At 44.4% G+C, this 13,430-nt stretch overlaps 1 protein-coding gene across 1 annotated transcript in view; it reads right to left on the bottom strand.

Moving 5' to 3' along the window:
- SEMA5B (semaphorin 5B) overlaps nt 1–13,430 on the bottom strand; it is a 219,402-nt gene that overhangs the window by 193,675 nt on the left and 12,297 nt on the right. Inside the window, 1 exon segment of the mRNA XM_040561085.1 lies at nt 3,938–4,161. The gene's annotated coding sequence lies outside the window, so the exon portion shown is untranslated.

The following is a 13,430-nucleotide window of genomic DNA, read 5'->3' as shown; positions in this document are numbered from 1 at the left end:
GCACACTGCTGGCAAGCTCGTGATGGGTGAGGGGGTAGCAGAGTGGGACAGGCATCCCTGTTTGTTCATGCAGTTTTCACCCATATACAACGATCTGTTCCAGCTGTGCTGCAGAAGAGGAATTTGTCACCAAGCATCTGTCAAAAGAGGATCTTTCCATGACCCTCGTTCTGTCTTCAGCAGTGTATTATCTATCTTTTTTTTCCCCAGTTACCCACCACAAACATGCAGTGCAGATCCTCTCCTGCTCAGCACACCTCGTGCCCCAGCTACCCCCAGCCTCACTGTAACAAGAAAGCAGCTTCATGTTTGATTAAATCCTCTTACATGATTAGGAAAAAGTTTCTAAAATTCTTACTTCAAAATTTTGTAATCTGTGCGTTACAACTCTGATGGTTACTTTAATAAGCTATTAGTAGCAAAAATAGTTTCAGCCAGCACAGAAATACCTCTGTTTTTGTGCTGAAGTTAGAGATAACTTTCGAGGAAAGTAGTTGACGAATTTGACAAATTTTCAACTACTTTGGAACCACCAAGATGAAAGGCTTTATATAAATGTTGTATGTTTTTTATGTATATATATAAAACACTTTTACTGGACTGTTGATAATAGCCTGAGCTACAAAGGAACTCTTTCCCCCAGCTGAGAAAAGGCAAGCTGCTAGACAAATCAGCTCAATCTCTGCCTTTCAAACAATATAAAGCAGTATAACTTTCAGGAGCAACACCTCATCTGATTTTTTTCCAGACTGCCTATCAGGAATCAAGCAGTAAGTAAACATTTGAAAAGTGTTCCTTTGAGAGCAGAGGTTTAGATTTGAGTCACAGGATCCATTGAAAAGAAAAATTGCTTCTGTGCATTGGGACAGTGCCTTCCCTTCTGAAAACTTTATAAAAAGAATAAATGGAGATAATCTTTTTACAGGGTATAGCCCATATGGAAATTCATTATTGCTTCCCTTTTAAAAAAAGGCAAGATAGTTCAGAAAGCAAGAATGGGGTCACTATTTAAAAAAAAAAAAAGTGTGCAGATTTCTTAATGACTTTATCCAGTAAAAGTATGCTTAAAAAGTTTTATCATGGTCTAAAATTAAGCTCCTGTTGATGAGAATGAGAGATAAACAAAAGAGGGAAAGACACAGTAAATGACTAAGAGTATTTAATGTAGAAGTGGGGGTATACATACCCAGAGATTATCAATTAAATATGTTAAGGATCCATTCTTCCCCTAGTACAAAATGCTCACTAGAGCAACCTCAGCGCTGCCACTCCCTGAAGACTGCATTGGTGCCTGTCAGCCCAGCTCAATCACTGCTATGGAGGCACAGCTCAAAGGAATCGTTGTTCCTGCTTTTCCAAAGCAGAATTGAACCTCCAGAGGTTCAATCACCTGAGTGATTGGGAAGGTTTTACAGCAAGTTAGTGGCACAGCTGGGGGAAAGAGAGGAACCCCGACTTATGGGCCAGTCTCGCCCCCAGATGCTAACTGCCATTGTTTGCCATTTTTCTACTGAGGACATCCTGGAGCCAGGCACTTCTCACTCCTGCCTATTGCACATGCAGCCAGCAGTATTTATTTAAGGCCGTCACCAAGAGCATGCATGTGTACATAGGAGGTCACAGAGGCAGGCTGGGGATATGGGCTACAGACAACATTTAGGTCAACATTCTGCTTTCAACAGGTGTGCGTCTACATACACTCTTTCCTTTGCTGGATTTAAACTGGAGGTGAAAATTTTATCGTAAAGGCCTACACTAAACCTACAGCTGCCTGGAAGTTACTTTCTGTTGTAGCTGCCACTCGCCTGCATTTGGTTTGATTACCTCGGGTAAGCGTGGCGGGCACCTGAGGACAGAGCATAATCTCACACCATATGCGTGCTGTGATACTGAGACAAAGCAACCGAAGTCGTGGAGCCAGACAGAGCGCCCTGGGTGGTCACACCAAGCAGCACACTTCTCTTTAACACTGATTAATTTGGGTGATTGGATGAGTCAAAGACTCAGAGGGAGCTTTAGTTCATTACTTCTTTTGTCTTTAGCTATTCCAAGAGAAATTTGAAGGGATGGAGGATCTTTTTAGCATATAGTCAAGACTCTCATTAGCGATGAAAATATGAATATGAAAAGAGTTCAAGGGGAGACAGGAGACAGCTGCAAACATCTCTGGTCAAAGAAAATGCCTATTGCTTCTCCAAAGAGTACAGCTGCTGAGCACCATTCAGAACAATGAGGACCAGAGAAGCGAAACCCGCTGAGGAAAGGTTCGCTCGTTGCGCTGTTTCTAAACCAGCCCCTGGATGCTGTAAGTAGATCTGCCCACAGCACTTCTGACATGACTCTCTTCTGTCAGTAAAAGTTGGTGTGTCACCATTGGCACGTCTACTCTTTTGGTTTTACCAGGTCTTTTTAAAAAGAGGTGTGAGGTAACCGAGCTAGTCCCGTTTGTCTCTGAGCAACCCATGCGGATCGCACTGCAGCGTGCCAGGGAGACAGGTAACGGGGCTTGCGCTGTCCCAGCACCAGCAGCTCCAAGCCAACAACCCCAGGCTTGCAGCAGCCATGCCACAAAGCTAAGCGCTGGAAGCCCAAGCAGATTTTAAGATCAAATTCACAGGGCTTCTAGGATCCCCAATATGCAATCAAGCAGCTCTAAATTAAGACAGCATTCCTCTGCCTCTGGATTGCTCACGGTACAGGAGGAGCAAGCCCTGAGCATACAGAGCACCCAACTGTTCCTTTTTCTCTAGGGACAGTGCAACTTAGTCCCTCTCGCTGCGTATCTTCTTGCAGCAGCAGGAATGGGCCCCATGGTCCTGACTTCCCTTGTCAGATGGCTAAACCTACACTTAGCATATCAACTGTGTATCTGGGATTTCTGGGGATTACTGAACACCCTTCTGTAGGCAGTTCTCTGCAAATGGAACCATCAGATCAACTCCTGTGGCTCCTTCATGCCTCCTCTTTTTCGGAGGACTCCCAAGCTGCTGTTTCCCCTGGAACAACTTTATGTGGACTTATATGCCTTTGCCAGACAGTCCAAAGGGAAATGAATCACCAAGATGGGACCAAATTGGTTATTCTGGCAAATTCCGTGTTGGATCCATCATTCTACAAAAACAGAGAGAACCATTTTATTCTTCTGTTAAAATCAAAAATCCATTTTCCGTAAGGAAATTTAAAATTTTTGCTTTGTTGTGTTCCACACAGAAGCTCCAACTTTTCCAAAGCGGACACTTTTCCTAGTTTCCGACAGCACAAACTGGGCACAAATGGTAAATAGTACATTCTTGTAATGCTACAGCGGAAAAGCAATATTGCAAAGCTAACCCTTTGCAATGCTATTTACTTTCTCTGGGATACATTCTAGGAGCAAACTAATCAGGTTCCATTCATCGCTTCCCTGCCCATAGTGCAATCACATGTACCTGTACCAAGTGACTGCAAAATGAAGGTATCTGTTTAACAACAAATTCTGGCTAAACACACCAACAGCATTATTCTGCATTTGAACTGGTATAACTAGGGGCTGAATTTGACCTACCTTGCTAATGTACTACTTTCCTACCGCTAAACAGCATCTGCAACAGCTGCATCATCTCCCTGCACTGCAGCAGACATATATACATGTTTTGTATCCAAATGATTGCAGAAATCTATCTACTTTACAGGCTGGAATACAAGATCCCTGCTCCCAAGAGTCAGGGGAGAAAGTCCCAATGAGTCCAATGATGACAGTGTTAAGAGAGCCCTGAGCCATTTGGAAAACCCAATATCTAACGTTTGTGATTCTTTGCCTTCTTTGCTGCATGACACATCCTGTCCTCACTGGAGCAGGAGAAACAGAATGATCAGAGCCCAAAACTCCTCACAGTGAGCAACCTGAAAACATCATGTTTCAGCACATGAGACATGTATCATTCCGTCACCAACTCACCAGCCCAGAGGCCAAGTCCCAGACAAATGTTCCGGCAGCAATCCAAGCTCAGAGTCCCAGAAGGTAAGCCCTTCAAGAATTAGTGATGTAAACGCTCCCTCTCAGAGGCAGTCCCACTGCAGTCTTCTCTGAACCCCTTGGACTCTGCAAGCTTCCTTCTCTGGCATGCCTCTTTGGCCTTCTTCCTTCTACTTTTCTCATAAACTCGTTTGTGGATGATTTATCTAAAAAATAAAAATAAAAAAAATCCTTCATTAATATTGAAGTGTGCCTGAATTTGGCCAATACACTAATGATGTTATAAAGTCCCCTTTGAGGAAGGCTCTCTCTGCTTCTGTCAGGTCCTTCCTCTCTGCTGAGTTATGGGACCTTGGGAAAATAGCCCGTGGCCCTCATGGTCAGCATCTCCTCCCCTTCTCCCTTCTTCCTCCCCCCAACATTTTTTGAAACAACTTTAATGATCCCATGCCTGGTCTGAGCATCCAGTCTGATATAGTCATCATCTCCGAAGGCCTTATTTTTCATCAATCACTGCCTAGAGCACAGAATCCCTGTTCAGTATAAACGTGACTCAGTTTAGTTTTTCCAAATAATGTTTACTTTCTGGTAGAGACTAATAAGTAAATATTATTTGGTAGGCTAGAATTTCATGAACCCCAACTAAAACGAGGCTCCAGATCACTTAGACACAGCATAAACATATGGTAAAAAGTTTGTAATCATCCCCAGGACTACAGAGGCATCCTGCAAGGCAGCCAGGAAAGGAAGGGAAGTCAATTTGCTGAGTCCCAGTGTAGAGCCTTAAACATAAAGCCATCTTTCCTCTATATCTCTGCTCTCGGAAAACACAATTTTCTGAGTTTCTGCCTAGCTAGCAAATATCTAAAGCTAGCAGCTATCCATCTCCAGTACCAAGCCAGTTACAATTTTAATTGCAATTGATTTCTAAGTCTTCTCTTCTCACAGTCATTTTTCATGAAAATATAATTCCCATATTTGCATAGACTCCACTGTAACCAAGCTACGCTGTTCTCTCTGCTCTTTTGGCACCGCATTTAAAAATCAAAGTGCCAAATTCCTCTGCGAACTACTCAGATGCAGCACTTATGTATGCCCATCAAGTGCACCAAGAGAGAAGCCAAACTTTGACCCTAAATAAGATGATAGATGAAAACTGTGTTTCTTTGGCTGGAGGAAAAGAGAGATTACTTTTAAAGCCTTCCCTTAATTCTTCGTGGCTGTATTACAAAACAAGCAATTGTAAATCTCCTCAAATTGTTCTAAACAGTACAAGTAAACTTAACAAAATGAGATTCAAATGCCAGCATTATAAATGTTTTCTGAACAGAAACATCAGGCACAGTTACAATACCACTTTAGGTCAGTCCAGTCTAGTAGTAATTATAAGTGTTAAGAATATACAAAGTGAAGACCAGATTCAGAGCAGTACCCAGCCCTTTTCAGCCTACAAAGAACATAAAGTCCAAAGAAAACCCAAGAAAGAGTGAATGAAACTTCAGGGAAGCAACGAATTTCCCCAGCCTGCCCTATATGCAGAGCTAATGACTGCTCTGTGAAGTGAGCTGCAGAGGAATGGCGTAAAGGATGGAGAATCTGCCAGACACTGACAAGCTGAGATAAAATGAAGAGAAGCAGTTATAAAGAAAGACTTATTTTCCCTTGGTGATGAACTGCTCTGCTCAACTACAGACCCAGAACAGAGACAGGAATTAGTCTATGGTATCTAACCAAAAAAAGGCGACTGACACCCAGTTAAAGGAGTGAAGATACAGGAAACAAGCTCATAGTTCAGCAGCACAGACAACTTTTCTCATTCCACAGAGCTTCTCCCATTCCACATGGGAATAAAAATGAGACCTTCTAGGGAAAGACAACCTGACATCTGAACCCCAAGCAGCAACCCGACGTCCCAGCCTAAAAGCTTGAAGTATAACTCTCCACGCTGCCTAATTTAACTGCAGCCTCCAATATTTGTCTTCCACATCTCAGCCAAATGTCTAAGCCACAAAGGCACCGGCTATTCAGAGAGATGCACATATCCATACCTCAAATAACGACCTGCAACCAGCAGCACATTGCCAGCCGACTTTCTGCTTTCTAGTGCCACATGACACCCAGCAGCCTAAGCAATATAAAATTTCCCAACAGATTCTGAAACGGCCACACTTCCACCCTGTAGCAGCGCAGGCGACTGTCGGCATGCTGATCACACGGCCTTCTGCAACTCAGTGCAAACACACTCTGTGAGCATCGCAAGGGGCATCTACTGCTGTTATTCGGAGACGTTAGGGCAAGAAGGAACCAACAGATCATCTTCTCTGACCTCCTGCTGACAACTCAACTTCCCCAGTTAGCCAAAGAGTGTTGTATATTACTTGATGAATGCTGGTAATGTGCTATATAGGTCCAAAACATTCCCACAAAACACCCAGGGAGCATTACCTTTCCTAGGGTCCTGGCACAACTCTGCTAATATACATTTTATGGGTTATTATTCAACAACTTCAGCGATTCATACGAGGGACGGATTAAATCTGAGATTGTTGTTCTCTGACCCCAGCCAAAAAGATGAGTTATTTCAGAAAAATGCGCCTTGCACTCGCTCTTGACAATTTGCATCGCCTTTCCTCAGCCTTTACGGCTTCTTTCCTTGACACTTATTGCTTGTGCAACTTCTGTCATGGCTTTCACCGAACATCATCAAACACTTTATTGCTAATTTTCAGCTTGTCTGCAAAGAGTAAAGAAGATCTGGAATGATAAGCCATTAGAGCACCTTACAAACCCGCAACTGGAACAGAAACTTGTAAACCAAAGCTTGGAAACTCATGATGGGGACACGGAGCTAACAGGTAGGAAAGCCCATACGTCTAGCCCAGGACAAAGCAGAACCAAGAGACAAAACATGATGGGTTGTAAAAAGGGATTCATTTCTGCTGTAGAGCGAACGTCCACACCAGTACAGACATATTCCTGCAAGCATGTGTTTACATGGGGGAGAAAAAAACTGACCAGAAACCAGGCTTCCATCTGAAACTTCCAGGTAGATGGAAACTGATATATATATATATATATATACACACACACATATATATATATATAAAATACATTATTTTTTTCCAAAGAAAATCTCAAAGCTTAAAGAAAGACCTCTATAAGAGCTATGTTTTTACAGGAATAAATTAATTTTCCAACCAGCTCTCCAACATATATCTACTGTAGCATGTAACAACCAACACTTTTATTTAGACTGACCTATTTTCTTCGCAAATAGCACACTGTTTTACTTCTCTTTGGGACACCACCCATTTTCATCTCAGATCATTTATGACATAAAATCTACTGTCTTCTCCACTTCCATTGCTGTTGGCACAGATCCATACCTTAAGATTTTTTTTTTCCTTTTCAGTATACAGTTAGATGCCTAGCAAGCTCTGCCAATCAGATTATTATATTAACTTTCCAAATTACATGAGATCACAGTTTTACATTCACTTCCTGATCACTATCAAGGTCCTGGAGAAATTGCATTTATTTTCAAGCAGCTCAAATCCTTACGAGAATTCAGTTACTTAAGCACAGCGATCATCAGCTGCATTGGACAATACAAGCCGCTTCCACGCACAGAATCCCCTCATTTCACTTCATTTTCAGACACTGCAGTTGGCGACCATTAGTGGTTAATTGGGATCCCTATGAAACCTCATTAATTAGGTACTTCATGCCTTTCAATGTATTTAAAATATGGCCAGGAACATCAACTGTATATTTGCGCCACAAAGAGATTAACATTTTTGTTTACCACTTTTCTTCATCATCCTAGGCTCACTGCTTCAAACACCAGTATCGGTTCCTGCACTGTTCACTCATCCCACTATGTTCACACCAGCAATACATTTGGTCCACTTTTACTCAGCTGTGAGGCTCTAGCAGCATGCATTTATGGTCTTTTTTTTCCTAAAGCATTCGCAGCAACACAGACACAAGGCTGTTTTCAGACATGCTCCTAATAAAGAGCCGTAGCAGGCAGGAGGGCACGAGCACATTCGGAGCAGGGAGACCTGTAGGTGGTTAATTAAGACGAACCGCTGCATCGCTACCGGCCATCAGGTCAGCTCTGCTTCAAGGCAGCAGCCAGAGTGGAATACAAGAGTCAGGGTTTGAAGAGATTCCTCGGGGGCATCCAGCTGGCCCTGCAATGCAGGGGGCGGCCAGGCACCCGAGTCCCGTGCAGCCCTAGGAAACATCCCCAGCAGCCACGCCACAACACGGCTGTGACCAGGCACAAATGCTGTGGGGCTGGAAATCTCCCTGCCGTCCACAGATCTCTGCTAGTACAAGCGCAGCACACTTAACTTTTTGTTTCTTATTGTGAAGCCACAAAAAAAACCAACCGATTTCTTTCTTCACTGCTAGAGATGAAGGAAGGATCCTCCACATGTGATGATGCTGCTGTAGTGTCTTTATTCCAACATGAATTATTAATGCGACTAATGGTCACGACGGCCAAGGCTGACAGAGCACCGCCGGCCTTCCTGGCCGAACCCACTGTGTCACGCAGGAAAGACTCAATTCCATGCTTGCTGAATTCGGAAACCAGAATATTTCTACCTAGTTTGTCATAACTACCTCATTAAGCAAATGATTTCCCTTTCTGCCTGCCCTGAACCATCCAAAAGTTTAGCCTCATTTCCAGTTTGAATTTGCCCTTTATTAAATTGCATTCATTGTTCTCTGTGCTACTTACTACATGTATTATGTGTCATCTCCTCTTCCTGGTACTAAATGGCCTTTATGATGATCATCCTGCCATTAAACACTTCTTTAGATGAAGCTGGCTAAATTCATTCCCACTCGCATCTCTCTTTTAATGTTGCCATCTACCCCTGGTGATTACTTCCCGAATTTGACAGCACCATCTTGGTGCACGACGCCACAGGCAGGGTCTCACTGACAGCACAGTAATGGATTTCTTGTCCTGACAAAGCCCATCTTCAAACCTCAGGCCCTGCTGTGCTCTTCCCAGACACATAACGCTAAAACAGGAGATGTTTTGTTAACGTCCATGAACAAGCCTGGCTGCTTTTGCCCTGCATCTCTCACATGTGGGGTACACTGACTGAAGGCCTCAGAAGAGGCTCTGCCCCTGTGGCACCACGAACACCCCTACGCGACTTAGGCCCCGCTGAAACCCACGGGGCCCTGGTACAGCCCCAAGTCTCCTAAGAGCTGTCAACCAGGTTTGCAGGGAAACAATGGGCTCTGGACCATGCTGCCAAACCAGGATGAAGAACGTGTATGCTCTCTTGAATGTGAACCTTGAGCTCCAGTGCGCAGGATTTGGTGTGGATGTTTGCGCTCCCACTTGTTGTGGAGTCAGGCCCTGGCCAACACCAGCACGGGCACTGCAGCCCTTTCAGTCGAGCTACCTTTCCCTTCATGTGGATATTTGTTTAATTCGGATGTATTCTTTCACATCCATATACCTTCTCACTTTCCACATGTAATGTTGATACAGCCACTTTCTGGCTTGTGTGCTTTCCCTGTACGTCCATCTCTGATCCAGACCCCAAACCACCTGTTGTCACAGAAAACCACGGGGTGACAATGCATTCTTCAGTGCCTCTGTGTAAATGCTAAGGGGAGCAGATTTTGAAGTGAATCAAGGAAAGAAATGAGTGTGGGAACCGGGGCCTACAAGCCATTTTTGAGAGACGTTTCTGAGCCACCTTAATAGGATCAGTTCCCCTATTTCAAACCAGCACCAGTGGGCCGAAGCAATAAAACTTGTCTGAGCAGTTTAAGCGCAGGCCTCCCTCGCAGCCCCTTTCTGCATGCGTGCACATGCGCTCACACAAACACACACGTTTATTCACCCGTAGGATCAGACAGCTTAGATTTCTTCCACGATTAATTTGCAAATAGCTTGTAACACGGCCAAGACCCACCTAGCAGACCGTGTTGCTGTACGCACGCTCTGCCCCCTGAAGCTGCTCGGAGCTAAGGCTTTTTCTAAACAAACTTATACATATGTATATAAATATAATCTGAACATCTAAATATATGTATGTATATGTACACAGGCGCTTATTTATTTAGCTAGTTATTTTTAATTTTGGCCTTATGTGCCCCCGGAGAGCAAACCGCTTGGAAATGATTCCTTCAGTGGGGCTGTGGCAGCGTGGCAGAAATCTCTCTGGTCTTCATTAGTCAAAGGCTCTTAAACTCGTGGAGATATAAGCTGCCAGAGGTACAAATCTATTGAATGTAAGAAATGTGCTTTAGATAAACAGCAGGGAATAAAGTATAAGATGGCTCAGTGTTAGTTGCCTTGACGAAGTTTTACTTTCCCTGGATCAGCAGCAGAATTTTTAGTGTTCCTCCTTTATTTTGAATGAAAGTTTATAATGGAATCTCCCCCATATCATGAACTGGGATCCATAAAAACAATGCAACAGTCTATATATTTTTCTGATTGTAATTTCTAGAGCCAACTTTGCACAGGCCATTTATAAGTCACTCAGCAGAAGGCAGAAAAGGAACAACTTACATCTCTTTACCACAAAGAAAAAAGCCTCAAACCAAACGAAAAGCAAAAAGCAGCAGCCCCATTTCCAGGATTTTAAACAGCTGCGTGACACCAGCATTGACTTTTACACCACCAGCCCTGCAGAATTGTGTTTCCCTCAGCTGGCGGACCCTTATTTGAAGGTTAATAAAGAGGCACAATCTTTCGGCTGAGTCCATTACAAAGGAGACACATTTGAACTTGCAGAGAGGAAGAGGGGAAAAAAATGACAGGCAGGGGAAACCTCTGTTGAGGACATTGCTGGCATCCCATAATTTGCAAAGCAGGGACAAGGGCCTCTTATGGGGTTTTGCTACGACAGCATATGGGGCAGGTAGCTGGAGGATAGCAGAAATCAGCACCCCAGCTCTGACCTGCTCCTATGTGTGACACAACCTATGGCTTCAAGGGACTGCCAGCCTGGGGGCTCTTTCCCCTCCAGGATGTGAAAGAAGGAAAAGTCTCAGCTGTAAAACCCCTCTGATGCCTGTAAGTGGGAGTGTGAGCTGCAACGCCCCAGGGAGACAGGACTGGGGCCCCCGTGGGCATGGAAAAGAGAAACCTCACCTGTTGCTTACATGACCAGAGGAAGCCAGAAGAAAGGTTTGTTTTTCACAAAGTGAGCCTTCTCTCCATGTGTATGCCCACTCCAGGAGAGCCTACGCCTGGTGGGCTCCTTCCAGCCTCCCAGGAAAACATTTCCAGCGTACTCTGTCCTGATGCCCTCCCTATGCCTTTTACCCACACACTCAAATCCCATCGAGGTAAAAGACTCCAGCACTGGGTGTACTGACCTCAAAAGGAATTTTGCTCAAAGAGCAACTGAGCCTGCAAAGGTCTCTATCCTTACCGAGAGGCTCTAAAGGTTTCCCACGTAAGAGTCTCAGGAAAATGACTTGTGGGATTCACATCCCGCTTTCCTCCCTCGGTCACTTTGGCAGCTTCTCCTGGAGGGCACTGGAGCTGGCACATGGACAAGCCATCAGCTAACAGGCTAACAAATTATTGATTCTCTCCTCACTTTGAAGCAGACAACAACAAACTCCAAAATGCACTGCATCCTTCAATATCTCCCTCCGGAGCAATACCCGTTTGTAACATTGGCAGCACGGGGGCATTTCCATCTCTCAGGCCGTGACAGGTGGATGGAGCGCTGCGGCTTCTGTATTTTGTTCTTTTACCTTCAAGCAAGTGTTGACGAGGGGAGGTTTTTGCACAGAGCCTGACTTTCATATTCACACCTAGACACAGCGAGCACACGTGTATGAGACGGATTGAATTTGGAATGCAGAAGGTGTCCGACATGAAATGGGGTTAAGAACTTGTTTTCCCCAGTATTACAGTATCAAGAGGCAAACACAGTTTTCCATGCGTCATGCACTTAATGAGCTCCAGATTGCAGGATACAGAAAGATCTTGACATTGGCTTGAAGAAACAAAATGTTCAAAATGATCTGGATATGGTGAGGCACTTCATCATAAAAGGCTCATCACCATATTGCCTATCAGTTTTGTGAAATTCCTGTTATTTTTCTGCAACTCACAGCAATGTGTCCCAAGCTTTCCTGGGCTCCACCTGCCTTCTCCACTTACTAGAGATGTAGTTTCCCATTTAAGCCATGCTCTGGAGAGGCTGAACCTTTCTGCTGCTGATGGTATCCGATCTGTGCAGCCCCCAAACACCGAACCCAGCACGCAGCCCCCAAACGGTGCTGGGGACTCACCCCCTTGACGCGTGTCAAGAGCACCACGAAGAGCAGCATCTACTTCTGCCTCCCCACCAAGAGTCCAGGAGCGGCTCTCCCTGGAGCCAAGGGCTAGAAAGGAGGGCATTTGATGGAGCCCATCCCAGGCAGCCCCTGTGGGTACACAGGTTGAGCCCGGAGCTGAACCCAAGAGCTGCAGCTCCCATTCGCTGCATCCCACAGGCAGTGCCTCCCACAGCCTCGCTCCGTCTCACATTAGGACTCTAAGGGGTCCCTTGGGCAAATTCCGCCTGCTCCCAGCTCGGAATACAAATAAATCCAGCAGCTCTTCTGTTCTGCATGGAAATGCTTCCCGTGCACCTCAAATCGATACGGTTCTCATCAAATCTGTACTACATGTGCTGTACTGATTCTAAACATTCGACCAGTCGACCCACCTAACCAGCTCTGAAAATGATACTGTGGTTTATCAGGTCAACCATCTACAATTTTACATCTCCCTAAACACCTATTTACAAACAGCACTATAAACCTCGTTAAGGTTATTGGGTCAAACTCATACCATTTTCAAGGGTGTATTTGCAAATACCCTTTTTATCAGAAACATTAAACAGCAAAAAAAAAAATATTTCTTTTGCTTCAGCCGCTCCTCTTCTGATTAAGACTGACATAACAGAGATTTCAAACGTCTGAGAAATATTCTGTGCCACAAATACTTTTCATTGTCCCTCTGTACTGCAGCATGTCCCAATTTTCAAGAGTCTGCTTTGCTTTAGATAACGTTGCCAAGTTACTAAAAAAAAAGCCCTCAGCGATGGGCTGTTTGCATCCCAGGGTCATAATAATGTATCCTGGTGACACCGAAACATCAGGCTGTAAACAATAAGGAGACAGAAGGACGCTGACCCAAGTGGCTGAGTTTAAAAAACCGCGATTCCGCAGCAATGTGGTATTTATACCCCTGGATGCATTACCACCATAGGTACTTCCAGAACTAGGTGCCAATTTTAGCGTTTCTCAGATGAATTTGCAAACTGAGTTCGTATGTTGAGCTCATTATAGAATAGAGACCTCTAACAGATGCAGATCCATGTACACTGAAGAGGCTGAAGTAATCACTCCTAGCCCCAAGGCAGAGAAATAGAACATTTGTTTTCAATATTTAAATTGACTAACACTACAGGATAGCTCACCACTA

This window comes from Cygnus olor, chromosome 6, assembly GCF_009769625.2.
Source record: "Cygnus olor isolate bCygOlo1 chromosome 6, bCygOlo1.pri.v2, whole genome shotgun sequence".
Lineage (NCBI taxonomy): Eukaryota > Metazoa > Chordata > Aves > Anseriformes > Anatidae > Cygnus > Cygnus olor.
This window is presented reverse-complemented; position numbering and strand designations above follow the sequence as displayed.